The sequence below is a fragment of the Ovis aries genome, chromosome 5 (genome assembly GCF_016772045.2).
Source record: "Ovis aries strain OAR_USU_Benz2616 breed Rambouillet chromosome 5, ARS-UI_Ramb_v3.0, whole genome shotgun sequence".
In the NCBI taxonomy this organism is placed as follows: Eukaryota; Metazoa; Chordata; class Mammalia; order Artiodactyla; family Bovidae; genus Ovis; species Ovis aries.
Window position 1 is genome coordinate 79,736,340 of NC_056058.1, and position 12,694 is coordinate 79,749,033.

At 36.8% G+C, this 12,694-nt stretch overlaps 1 protein-coding gene across 3 annotated transcripts in view; it reads left to right on the plus strand.

Annotated features, from left to right (window-relative positions):
• Nucleotides 1-12,694, plus strand: part of ATG10 (autophagy related 10) — a 277,457-nt gene that overhangs the window by 247,686 nt on the left and 17,077 nt on the right. The gene's annotated exons all lie outside the window — the stretch shown is intronic.

Here is a 12,694-nt window from a genome sequence, read left to right on the forward strand (position 1 = left end):
ATATTAGAATTATAAAAAATAACACATTCCAGCTGACCATACAGTAAAACAAACAAAAATTGTACCTTACCCTGAGATAATATGAAGGCCTTAGGGGAAGGTTCATATTTGATCTTGATCACCTGAGTCAGTAAGGAAAATAAACCTCCTGGGCTCTAAGTTAATTTCCACCCAACTGTTTGTAGTTCAGCACATCTGGGAGGCAGAGTTCAAGAGAGACACTGTCTTCAAAGATGAAAGCACTTTTGCTTTCCATGCAGATTTCAAGTCAATTCAGCTGCCATAAGTAGTCTGAAAACCAAAGTACCTTGGTTCCATTATCTGATATGGCTGTGGCCCAGCCACTCGTCAGGGTCTCTGCTGCCTTCTCCTATGCTGAAGCCATTCTCAGTTGGGTGCCTTCTGTGCTGTTTTTCACACAGCAGATATGTTAAGGAGCATCTCCGAGCCTACCGGGTGATTGGATGGCTCTTTGGCGGTCTCTGGTGGTAGATATTAGATATGCTTCTAGAGGGAAAAGCACACTATTTGGCTTTATTTGAGCAAATGCAAAAGAAACATTTGAAAGGATCTGCTAAAATTCTCTGGTGTGAACTTAAGTCTGAACTCTAACTTCTACGTATAACTCAGAAGGATCACTATATTGTTGATATATGGAGTTATCTAATTCAGTCAGTTCAGTCACTCAGTCATGTCCTGCTCTTTGCTACCCCATCACCAACTCTTGGAGCTTGCTCAAACTCATGTCCATTGAGTCACTGATGCCATCCAACCATCTCATCCTCTGTCATCCCCTTCTCCTCCTGCCTTCAATCTTTCCCAGCATCAGGGTCTTTTCCAATGAGTCAGTTCTTCACATTATCTAATTGGTGTTTAACTCTGTCTCTGTCCATCTCTTTCTCTCTCCACCAAAACCTCACATTTTGCCAGTGGTTCTCCTAACAGGCAGATCCTAAGATGTGCCTGTGAATATGTCTGTGGGTATATGCAGTTGTGTTGCTAATTTTTTTGATTACCACATCTTCATAGATATGAGCATTAAAGTTCTTAATATCACAGTTACAAGTATCTATTTGGTGACTTGCTGCCTTGTATCAGTAAATGAATTGGATATGCTGAGCTGTTATAGCAAAGAGAGCTGGTATGTGTGCCTTAAAACATACATTTCCACACTGCATGCTACTAGGTACATGAAGGTTCTTTTAACTTTTTTTCTTTTTAATTCTTGGTAGAGCGTGTATAATCAGTGACATAAACATCATCCATTAGTCAGTTGAGCCTTCCCTGAAGTATTAGTATTCTAAATAATCCTATTACTAAAGCATTATTTTGATACTTTATTAAAAGTCCTATGGCTCTAGCATTGCTATACTCAAACACAGCTTTATGCAATTAGGATTATAATGGAAGCTTTATTACAATGATATATAACTTGTATCATCCTAATAAAAGTTCCTGTACATAGCAATGCTTTAATAATGTTGTTTCTGTAACAGTGATTCCTTAGTAATGGAGCTTCTCTCCTGGCAACTTCATTATTAGGAAATGATTTCAGTAATAGAAATGCAAATAAAGATTTTGAGAGGAGCATTTGATGCATGGCTCTATTACTGACCTGCTATCTTTTCATGCATTACATCTAATCATTATAAACCTATCATGTGGATTATAGTTATGCTTATTACTCTCCTATAACATTTTAGCATTTGTGTCCTTCCAAATTATGAAAATTAACTGCCATTTTAAAATAAAATTCAAGGGTTAAAATAATTTAAATTTTAATTAAATTTTGTTTCAAAGGCATTCCAAATGTTTCACAAAACCTTCTCTAATTTTTATTGTGTCAGAGATTGAGTGGGCCAACCACATTCAAACTGGAGTATATGTACCCCTGAGTGGATGTGAAGTCATCCCAAAGTATATGTGGGTATACAGGAATTAATTTCCAGATCTTCTACTTCCATACGTACACTCATAAAATTCATCTGCCTGAAAGCTCCTTATGGAGATTTTCCTCCCCTACCTCCCCCTTTTGCCTTTCTCCCGCTGTGAATGACAGAGGCATACAGCACACCCCATCCTTTACCACGGGTATGTTGCCACGGGCATTGGGTCTCCAGGACCCAATCCATATTTTTAAGAGTCAGGAACACCGAATTGTGGTCAAGTACCTGGACTGTAGAACCAGGGAGCATTGTGGATACAGGCTCTGAGACCTTGAGGAGTCTAAGTTTTTTCAACCTCAGCTTCTACATCTATTAAGTGGGGATAATAATAATAAGGGTATCGTGAGAATTAAGTAAATTCAAACACATTTAAAAAAAAGTATGACCTATAGTACAAACTGATGCTGTTAACCTATGATTTCGAAAAATATTTCACTTTATATGTTTATTTATCAAATTGTATAATATTTTGCTTTGCTCAACTGAGTGCTACTAATAATTATAATGACAACTCAATCATACATTTTAGTTAATACTAAAATGGTCACAGGAAATTTTGGAAAATAAACTCCTTTCTCTCTATTTTTTTTTCCTTTCTATTTTTTCTTTACAAGAATGTGATCAATAAAAAGCTTTTAACTATAAAGTATACATTAGGATAAAGTTCTTTGAGTGAAGCAGAATGGAGATGAATTCAAGGAGAAAAATATAAAATATCCATTTCTTCATATATTTTTTAAATGAATGATGATAGGAATCATCAATAACACTGGGGCGTTTATTTTTGATTGAGTGCTTTTAGGAGAGTGACAATTGTATTATTTAACATTGAATGCTTAAGTAAAATAGTATATTTTTAAAATTGTTCATATTTAAAATATACCAGAAATTATATCCTTTTGAAACTATTTAATGAAAAATTTTAGAGGACAGCTTTGTGCCTTGGGGTTTGTAGATATATATATTTAAAATATAGGTGTGTGCAAGCAAAAACATCAGTCACTGGAATAAAACACTATAAATCAGAGTAATGGTGTAAGTGAAAGTAGAGGGATAAAATTACCTTTACAATTTATGTTTTCTGAATATTAGATATTAAGAACATAGGTTTAAAATATTACAACATCATCCTAATCAAGTTTGGAAAGTAAAATTCTAGAATTTTGATACTGTTTTGGTAGAAATTCAGTTTTTGTGTAGACCGGTTTGGCTGAGTATCTCTGGTGCTTCACAGTAGGTCAGTGTGGAGATTGCACATTTGTGCTCCCAGGTTGATTAGTAATGCCTAGGAGAGAGCCCCTGCCTTGGAAGGGGGAGCTGGGTTTGTCATTTGATCTACCTATGGAAGGTGCTCTGTCAGACTGGATCCTATTGAGGCAGAAATGGGGAGGCTGTACTGTTGGATGGAGGCTCCGTGAATTTTACTTCATGCTGGAAAAGGCAACTCTTACTGCTTCTGGAGGAGTACCAGCTAGGACAGGAAAGAATGAATGGCCCCCTCATGAGGAACTTGCTACACATGGGCTGTTTCCTATGTAAAAAAAATTAAGTGTTGAAGAAATGGTGTATGCCCTCAGGTGTGCATACTTTCAATTATATTTGTATCAATTTGATGTGCACAGTTTTAGTTTTCATTCTTATTTCATGCCATGCCGCAAAATGAAAGTTTTAGATGCCATTTTCTTCCTGGGCAAGCTTCATGTCATCATATTCATAGTTGTAACCATAATGAATGTACAATTTTGCGTGCTGGTTTTCTCACTTAACATTATCTTCCAGACCCTTGCCAAGGAAAGTAGAACTCTTAGAAGAGTGATATGATAATACTGTAGCCATATTTATACCAATTGGCACAGATTCTGAGGAGAGCATAAGGTTTAGTTAATGTGATTTCTGCTGGCCTATTTTCATGACCCTCTGAGACCCAAGTACCAACTTGCTGAAAACTCAGTTCGGATAATGCAAGCCCACTCTGATAGCTCAGGCATTGGCACACCACTCCTCAAAAGCTGCTGACCCTCCCTCAGCCAATTTGGAAAAGCATCATCCAGGGACATGATGTGTTTACAAACCTTCAAGAGAGTTACCCAACCCCATTCTGAGCCCTAAGTCTTCTTCCATATGCTCTCCTGAATCAAGTCAGTAATTCCCAAAGGCTGCATCCTATGGCCAAGTCAGAAGTGGCATAAAGCCTAAGCTGATTGCTTCAAGTCTTTGTAGCATCTGTGATGTTTTTGTGAAATATTTCAATGGATGGTCTAATTTGTAACATTAGGACAGTGCTACTTGAAACAGTGAGGGAGTAGTGGAGCAGTGTGTACTGGTGGAAATATTAATTAGTTTAATCATTTTGGAGGGAAATGTGATAATACAGATCAATAGCCATGTAAATATCCCCATTGTTTTTACTCCTTCCTGAAATTTTATTTTACGCACATACATGCACATAATTTATAACAATATAAACCTGGAAAATAATCTAAATGTCTCACAGTGGAATATCTATTATGATATATTAGTCAGATGGACTGTTTTATAGCTAAAAGTGAAGTTATGAGGATTATGCAAAATATAGGAATATATTTCGTTGTATGAAATAATGTTAAGAGGTAAAGGGAAAATTGAATCATAAAATTATATATTCACTGTATACATAACTTTGAATGATAGAATGGTGGGTAGGTAGATGTCAATGAAATTGAGAAGAAATCAACCTTTAAGAGGAAGGAAAAGAAGGAGTTGAAGATGACCTAGTCTGAAGCAGTCATGAGATTTATTGACTTTGCTGGTCTGAAAGACCATGGGGAGGAAATAATGGTGAGCTCAGTGCTCAGTCTTTAAATCCAGATTCACTCCTGAGTTCATGTGGAAAGTGTGTGTATTTCCTGGTACCAATTTTCTTTTTCAATTTTAGACTCTTTTTTGGGGGTCCTAGACTTCACTGTCTAGAAAATACAGAGCTAGATCCAAACTATAAAAATTAGTTTTTAAGATTCTGACAAGTTACTATGGATAAATGTTTGGTCAAGAAATTGGACTAGAGTGTAATTTTTTTATCTTAACATTATTAAGTTGCTTATATTTTTAATATAAAAAATCTTTAATCTTTACTATGAAAAACTGCCATTCTTGTCCATATGTTTCATTTTTTCCTCTTTCTTACCTATGTTTGCAAAATACCAGGAGATAGTTATTGCCTGAAAAAAAATCTATGATTATATTTTTATATTGAAGAGTATGATTTTGTAATACTGTATTTATTTGTAATACTGTAGTCTGTTAGTAGCATTTTTCTGTTACCTGGTTGCAAACGGTAGTCTAAAAAGTGGGAGAAATATCTCATTGTAGCTAAATTAACATTTTTCATTATTAGATGAGTAACAGGTTTTTTAATGGGTTTATCACATCTCTTAGGAATTTTCTTTCATATATCACTTCTAAAGAGAAAAACTGATTCTAACGTAAATCACTCTCTGCTTCAGGTGTCTGCTTCTGGGAATAAATGAGTATTTTTATTATGAAAACTGGGTAAGAATCATGAAGGAAATAACTATTACCTATGAATGGGGGTACTTTTGATAGAAGTTTATACTGATTATATCCTTCTTAAAGATTAATCTGTATGTTTTTATTGCTTTAAAATTTTGACATCACCCTAAAAAATAATTCTGCTAATAGATTGCTATTTTATTTTGCTCTAAAAACATCTTTCTATGTGATATTTGCCAGACATTAATATCTAGTTATCAATAAATTAGGCTGTTTTGTGAGTTTGTTCTTGAAAATCCTTGACTTTTCTGATTGCTGAATCACCACTTTATTATAACCTCAACATCGTCTAAAGTGGTGTCACTGTTTCAGTGAGTATCCCAGAAATAAACTTAGTAAGCCCCAAATTGTCACTGTTATATAATGTAGTGGGGGAGGGGGAATTAATGCTTGGAAAGCACAGGTTCCCGATTGCTTTCCTTTAAGACAAAAATAGAACAAATGTAATGCCTGCAAGTTGTTTGATGTTCAAGTGCTGCATTTAGTCTTAGCAGGCTTGGCATTGGTAGGGAAAGGCTAAGTTCTATTCTTGAGTCTGGACATGAGTCTTGGAGCCATAATTTCTGAGTGCTTGAGGGGTCGATAAGACACCTCTATAAGCAGATTTCTACAAAATGGGTGGAAGCTGAATGAAGGTTCTGTGTGGCCCTCCAAACACTCAGGGATTTGACTAGAGAGACAGGAGAGTGAGTGTGTCCTGTACTGCCAGTACCACCCATCAGATATCTTGAAAAATTGGTGTCTCTAACCGAACAGAACATTTTAATAAAAACATTGGTATGGAACTTAACAAGGGTTTTTAACAGAGAACTCAACGTCCTTTTTGTCTTCATTTAAATCTGCTTTATTTTTCTTTCCATGATGCTATATAAAAATCTCATCAATATACAAAATCATTCGGAGCTCAGATTTTCTCATTTGCCCTGGATGAGAGCTATGATTAGCTTTTTTACAACTTCTTCATTAGTAATTGGCTTGTGTTTTTGTTTTTGGCTGTTGTCTCTAATAAGTTTATGTTCTATCAAAGACTTCTTTGAGGATGGTCTGAAATATGCTACTGTGTTATATTACAGAATATTACAATTTAATATTCTTTATAAAATGCAACCAACAAGTGCTATTAGGAGTAAATGTTCATTTCTTCCTTTTGATGCTGATGGCTGGGGTGGGTTGTTCAGTCTTATCATCATGCCTGACCTAGTTGTGCAGCCGTTCCTGTTTAATTAATAGGCATTTACATAAGCTCTTTTTTTCCCCCAGCAAGCTTTATAATGGTCGTGTTGGTTATCTCCTTTCACCCTGTGAAGTATCAGCAGTGCTATTTCCATTTACATATCAAAATACAGACAGATTAAATTATGTACAACAAATTGATAACTGAATAAGTTTGAGAACTCAGAGTTCTGGCATATTAATGGTGTTGCTTAAGCAACAACTCATATAGATTCTATAAATATATTAAAACTTTACTCTGTAATCCAGGGGTTATAGTTGAGGCTGTTAGCAGCCTAAGGAGGGAGCCCTTTGTAGATTTATGCAGGGGTAGGAGAATTCGTTTCTGGAATCCCTTTGGAGCCATGAAAGGAAAGGTTTTGTTAGTAGAGGAGATGATGTCTGAGGACTATTGCTCTGATGTCTATAATTTTTAATAAAAATTCTAGGAAGCCTAGTGGCTTCTGTGTAACATATGAATTTGATGAACTGTCCTTTTTTCTTAAATCCACCTTCCCAGACACCATTAGAATTTTATTCCCAAGTAACTGGTCACAAAGTATCAATAGGTGCAGCTAGAACAAAGCATAGCTTGGGGACCTTTCTTGAGTACTTGGGGAAGACTTTCATTTCCTTCCACATTTAAAAAAAAATATTTTCTCACTGTCTTTCTACCTGTATCTTCATGCACTTAATAGGGTTAGAAGTGTGTACTAGGATATATCTTCTTAACCCCGTTTTCCCTGTCTCTTCAAAATATAAAAGAGGATTGAACCTCAAACCTTGCTTCTTTGTCTTGTGTCAGTGTTGATTACTTCCAGTAAATACTTCAGAATTTAAAGGGATTGCCTCAATCATTTAACAACACATCAAACAAACAAACAAACAAACAAAAAAACCAAATGAAAAACCCAAGCAAACAACAACAAAAAATAATAGGCATTTTTTTCTTCAACTTACCAAACTTATTAGTTTTATTCAAAAGATGGTAGGTAGTCTGTGTGCCTCTCACTTCATTCCCTTCACGTTACACTGAGAGTAGCCTCTTTCTGTCTCTAGTTCTGTGGCCACACTCTTCCCCTGCTCCAAGTCCTCTTGGATGCTCCAAGCCCATCCTCTAGGGTCTGTACCAGGTTAAACAGCACATCTTCAGGAAATCTCTGCCACTCGTTCCTCCTTCATCAGAAGTGAGCTTTTCTTTCTCGGAGTTCCCATATACCTGGGTTTGTGCCTTTTAAATGTTGTCTTATGGTGTGATTTCTGTGATCCTTGAATTAGATGTCCTAATGCAGCATGGAGAGAAATGAGAAGGAGTGGCCTGTTTCATTTGACTCAAGGTCCCTCTCAGTCACTAAAATGTATACATCTTGTATTCAGCTTGGTGCTTCCCACTGCAGAGCATTCAACCCAGCATTATAGATGTTGCACAACTACAATAAGCGTTAGATCTGCAGGGTGAAAGTAGTATTAATAGTGACACTATCTCGTGATTCCTGGAGTCCATCAGTTTCATTCCATGTGTGGGGTCTCAGGCCTGGCCTCCTCTGTGTAATCGTTTTCCTTTAGTTTACTGATGAGCTCCTTGCTGGCCTCAGGCAATTACCCGCCTTTCTCAGGACACCCTCCATCCTACAATGGGGGGCATTTCATTCTATGCCAGTGCCACTGTGACTGCCTACACAGTCTTCCGTGGAGTAGGAAGCCTCCCCAGCCTCCTTTCAAAATGATGGGGGAAAAATAAATCTCTCTATAAAAGGTGCCCCCTTACCAGTTTTTCTATTTCCGGGTCACAAGTCCTGTTATCCATCTCCCATCATTAGACCAGACAACACTGCTGTTCTCCCTAGGGATCTGCTTTTCCATTCTCTTTAGAAATCCTAAAGGAAGGGAAGTGAGTAGTGACAAACTTGTTTTATCTTTGGAACTCTGCCCTAGATCTGGGACTTTCAGTCCTGGGTATGTAATAGAACCTCAAGGATTGAGATAATAGAATGTTGTTTTATATCTTTCTAGTACTTCAAACTAAATATAAACTCTGTGAGAGCAGATTTTGCTTCTGCCTCAAGTATGCTTATCTTTCCAGTGTCTAGAATAGTGCCTGGTGCATAGAACAGCTCTATAAATATTTGTTGAATAAATGAGTGGGTGGACGGATAGATAGATAGACAAGGGTTTAGCATGGTGTCTTACCCACAATAGGTATTCAGTGATGTTTATTGAATGCATGGGCAAAAATTGCATGAAGTAATAAAGGAGTGAGTTAAGTAGAATGGCATGATCTTACTATATATTTTAGCAGTATTTGATCTGCTTCTGAGCCTGAGTAACAAACTTAGGGGAATAAGGTGGTATGGCAGAGGGTAGGCTAATTCACAGAACTAAAATATGTATCTTGCATCAGTTTTTTAAAAATGACAATAAAGTATATTATTTTTATGTAGATTTAGAGTATATTGAATAGTTGACAGAAGTTTTTTATGTAGAGAGTTATCCTAACCATGCCCTCAAGCCCTTCCCTTTGTTCTTAGATACATTTTGGAGGAAATATTTCAGAAAACAGATATTGAAGTTCTTATCTGAGGACCCTTGTAAGTGTACAGGAGGTGCTTTCCCCTGGTTTTGTGCCAAGGAGAGAGAATGTCTCAGTCTCTTTCATGTTCCCACAGAGTCATAGGGGTCATTGGTGGTATCTGCATAAATATTCTCCTTTATGGAACAGGCTGCATGTGCCAGTATCAGCTTACTTTGGCACAAGAGGATGTCTTTGTTTATGCAGTAGTTCTACAAGTAATTGTTGAGTGACCACCAGACTAAAGGCACTGTCCTGGATGCTGAGGTTAAAATAGTAATAAGAATATTTCTTCTGCCCTCAAGAAATTAGAGGAGGATTCCTATAAACAGTCAATTTCCTGTATAAGACAGTGTGGAATTAAGCAGTAGACTTGGGCATGGGTACAGTGGGAACACACAGGGAGGGTACCTGATTCAGGGTTGGGGAAAAGAAAGCTGAGATCTATAGGGAAGCAAAGGGCATTAGTAGGTAAGAGAGGAAGGAGGGCTGTTCCAGGCAGAGACAAGTCAAAGCCCTGGAGGTAAGAAAAAGAATTTTCTTTGGCAAGCAGCAAGTAGTTTCATGATAAACTATACATAGATATAGGTAAGTATCTGGTTTTCTAAGTCTAAAGAAGATTTTTTAAGCATAAAAATGATGAAGGAAATAGCAGGAGAAAAATTATTTATTTAATTATTTAATATTACATTTCATATCTAAATTATCATGAACAAAATTTAACAACAAATAGCAATCTGGAAATAAAACATATTTTGAATATTCAGCAACTTCTAGAAGATCAGGGGTGATCTGTTTATATACCAGTGTTACTAATATTTGACCCAGGGCTCACTATGATTGTTGAATGAATGGAGAGAATCAGTATCTTCAAAAGATACTAAAGAGGTAATATAAATGAATAAGAAAAACCAAACAAATTATATGAAGGGCAGAGTGAAAGAGGAGAGTGAAAAAGTTGGCTTAAGCTCAACATTCAGAAAACTAAGATCATGGCATCCGGTCCCATCACTTCATGGCAAATAGATGGGGAAACAGGGGAAACAGTGGCTGACTTTATTTTTCTGGGCTCCAAAATCACTGCAGACAGTGATTGCAGCCATGAAATTAAAAGACGCTTACTCCTTGGAAGGAAAGTTATGACCAACCTAGACAGCATATTAAAAAGCAGAGGCATTACTTTGCCAACAAAGGTCCATCTAGTCAAGGCGATGGTTTTTCCAGTAGCCATGTATGGATGTGAGAGTTGGACTGTGAAGAAAGCTGAGCGCCGAAGAATTGATGCTTTTAAACTGTGGTGTTGGAGAAGACTCTTGAGAGTCCCTTGGACTGCAAGGAGATCCAGCCAGTCCATCCTAAAGGAGATCAGTCCTGGGTGTTCATTGAAAGGACTGATGTTGAAGCTGAAACTGCAATACTTTGGCCACCTGATGCAAAGAGCTGACTCATTTGAAAAGACCCTGATGCTGGGAAAGATTGAGGGCAGGAGGAGAAGGGGATGACAGAGGATGAGATGGTTGGGTGGCATCACCAACTCAATGGACATGGGTTTGGGTGGACTCTGGGAGTCTGTGATGGACGGGGAGGCCTGACATGCTGTGGTTCATGGGGTCACAAGAGTTGGACATGACTGAGTGACTGAACTGAACTGAACTGAACTGAATAAAAATAAATGATGAAAGTAGTAAAACGGAAGACAAAGAAACTTAGAGAAGATCAGCAAAAGACACATATGACAGGGATTTGATTTTAAATTTTAAAAATAGATATTTAAAGAGGTGGACTGTAGAGGATTGAATCTAAGGGCAATCCTTGACACTAGCTCCGATCAGTGGGATGAGAGGGTGCCATGTATGGCCATGCACTTTGGATGCTCACTTGGATGACTGTAAGGCATAATCTCTTGGAACTAGTTCTCCATAGTGGCAATACTAAGGCCTGTCTCAAAAAAGATCCCCTGGAGAAGGAAATGGAAACCCACTCCAATATTCTTCTTGCCTGGAGTATCCCATGGATGGAGGAGCCTGGTAGGCTACAGCAAAGAGTCAGACACGACTGAGCAAATTCACTTTCAGTTTTCACTTTCAAAGAGTTACTGGGAAAGGTGACCCTGCAAAGCTCTTAGCACAGTACCTGATAATGTAGACACTCAACGGCCATTTTCCCAGCCTCCAGGGGAAGGAACGGGGAGATACCCTTCTTTATTTCTAAGGAATGTACCCAGAGTGAAAGGCAAATTTGATCAGTCTGGAATATGAAACTAGATGAAAGCTTAGCACGTGAAATTATATTTGTGATGTCCTAGAGAGCCAAGAAAATTAAGAAATGAACCAAGTAACTCATCATATTTATTAGATGTAAGAATGAAGGTGCAGTATTATCATTTCCTTGTGATAGTTGTATCTAATAGTTCTGAAACCAATTCACAGTATTCATGTCAGACTTATTTTATGAGACATTTAACCATTGCTAAATTAAATTTCCTAAGAGAATGTGCCACTATAACTTCTCTGGAGTTTCAGAGATAGAAATCTGACCCATCATTTCTATTTTCACGAAAACCATTTAACAGAACTTTGTTCCAGTAGAAGTGTTTATTGAGTTGTAAGCCTAACACAGTTCATTGGCTGCATGCATTTCCACACTGACATTTTTCTCAGTGCAGATTTGCATCAGTTCATTAGTACTGACAGCAGATGGTAGCACTTTCACACAAATTTACCTTCTGAATTGATCTAAGAAATGTCACTAAAAAGATCCTGACAGTTTTGATGTTCTTCCATTTCTGAAAATGGTATGTTAAACAAATAAGGTGTAGGATTTTAGATTTTCTTGAACTCCAACACATAATTCCTAAACCAACTAAAGATGCTTTCATCTCTGATTCTGGCTGTCTGAAGGAGAAAGTAGAAAATGCAGATAATCTTTCCTGATAGCATAAGCCTTAAAAAATCACTATCGCAGAAAAATGGCTTTTGAAGAGTATTATCTAGATTGTCCACACTGATCAAATGCCTCAAATTATTTGTAAATTCTCTACCTTACTTTGTCTGAATTCAAAATTGCTTGGCTAGCAGGATCAGCTTATTGACTGTTACTAAAAAATAGTATTAGCTTAAGTCACAAGGCAAACTTTAAATTCTTTCACTTCTGCCACATTAAGATATCCAGAAGATTAACTACATTTTAAAATTACAGATATTTTGCCTTTTAGTTAGGATTAAATCATTATATAAATTATCACACAAGAAGACTTAATATTTGTTAAGTGAATGAATGAGGGAATATATAAATCCTAATCATATCGAGGAAACTATTTTCTACATTATATACCTATTATTATATTCCTAATAACTCAAAGCCTTGTAGTATTCAGTAGTATTATGTATATAAACAAGGATTTATTTTGAGTATTTTA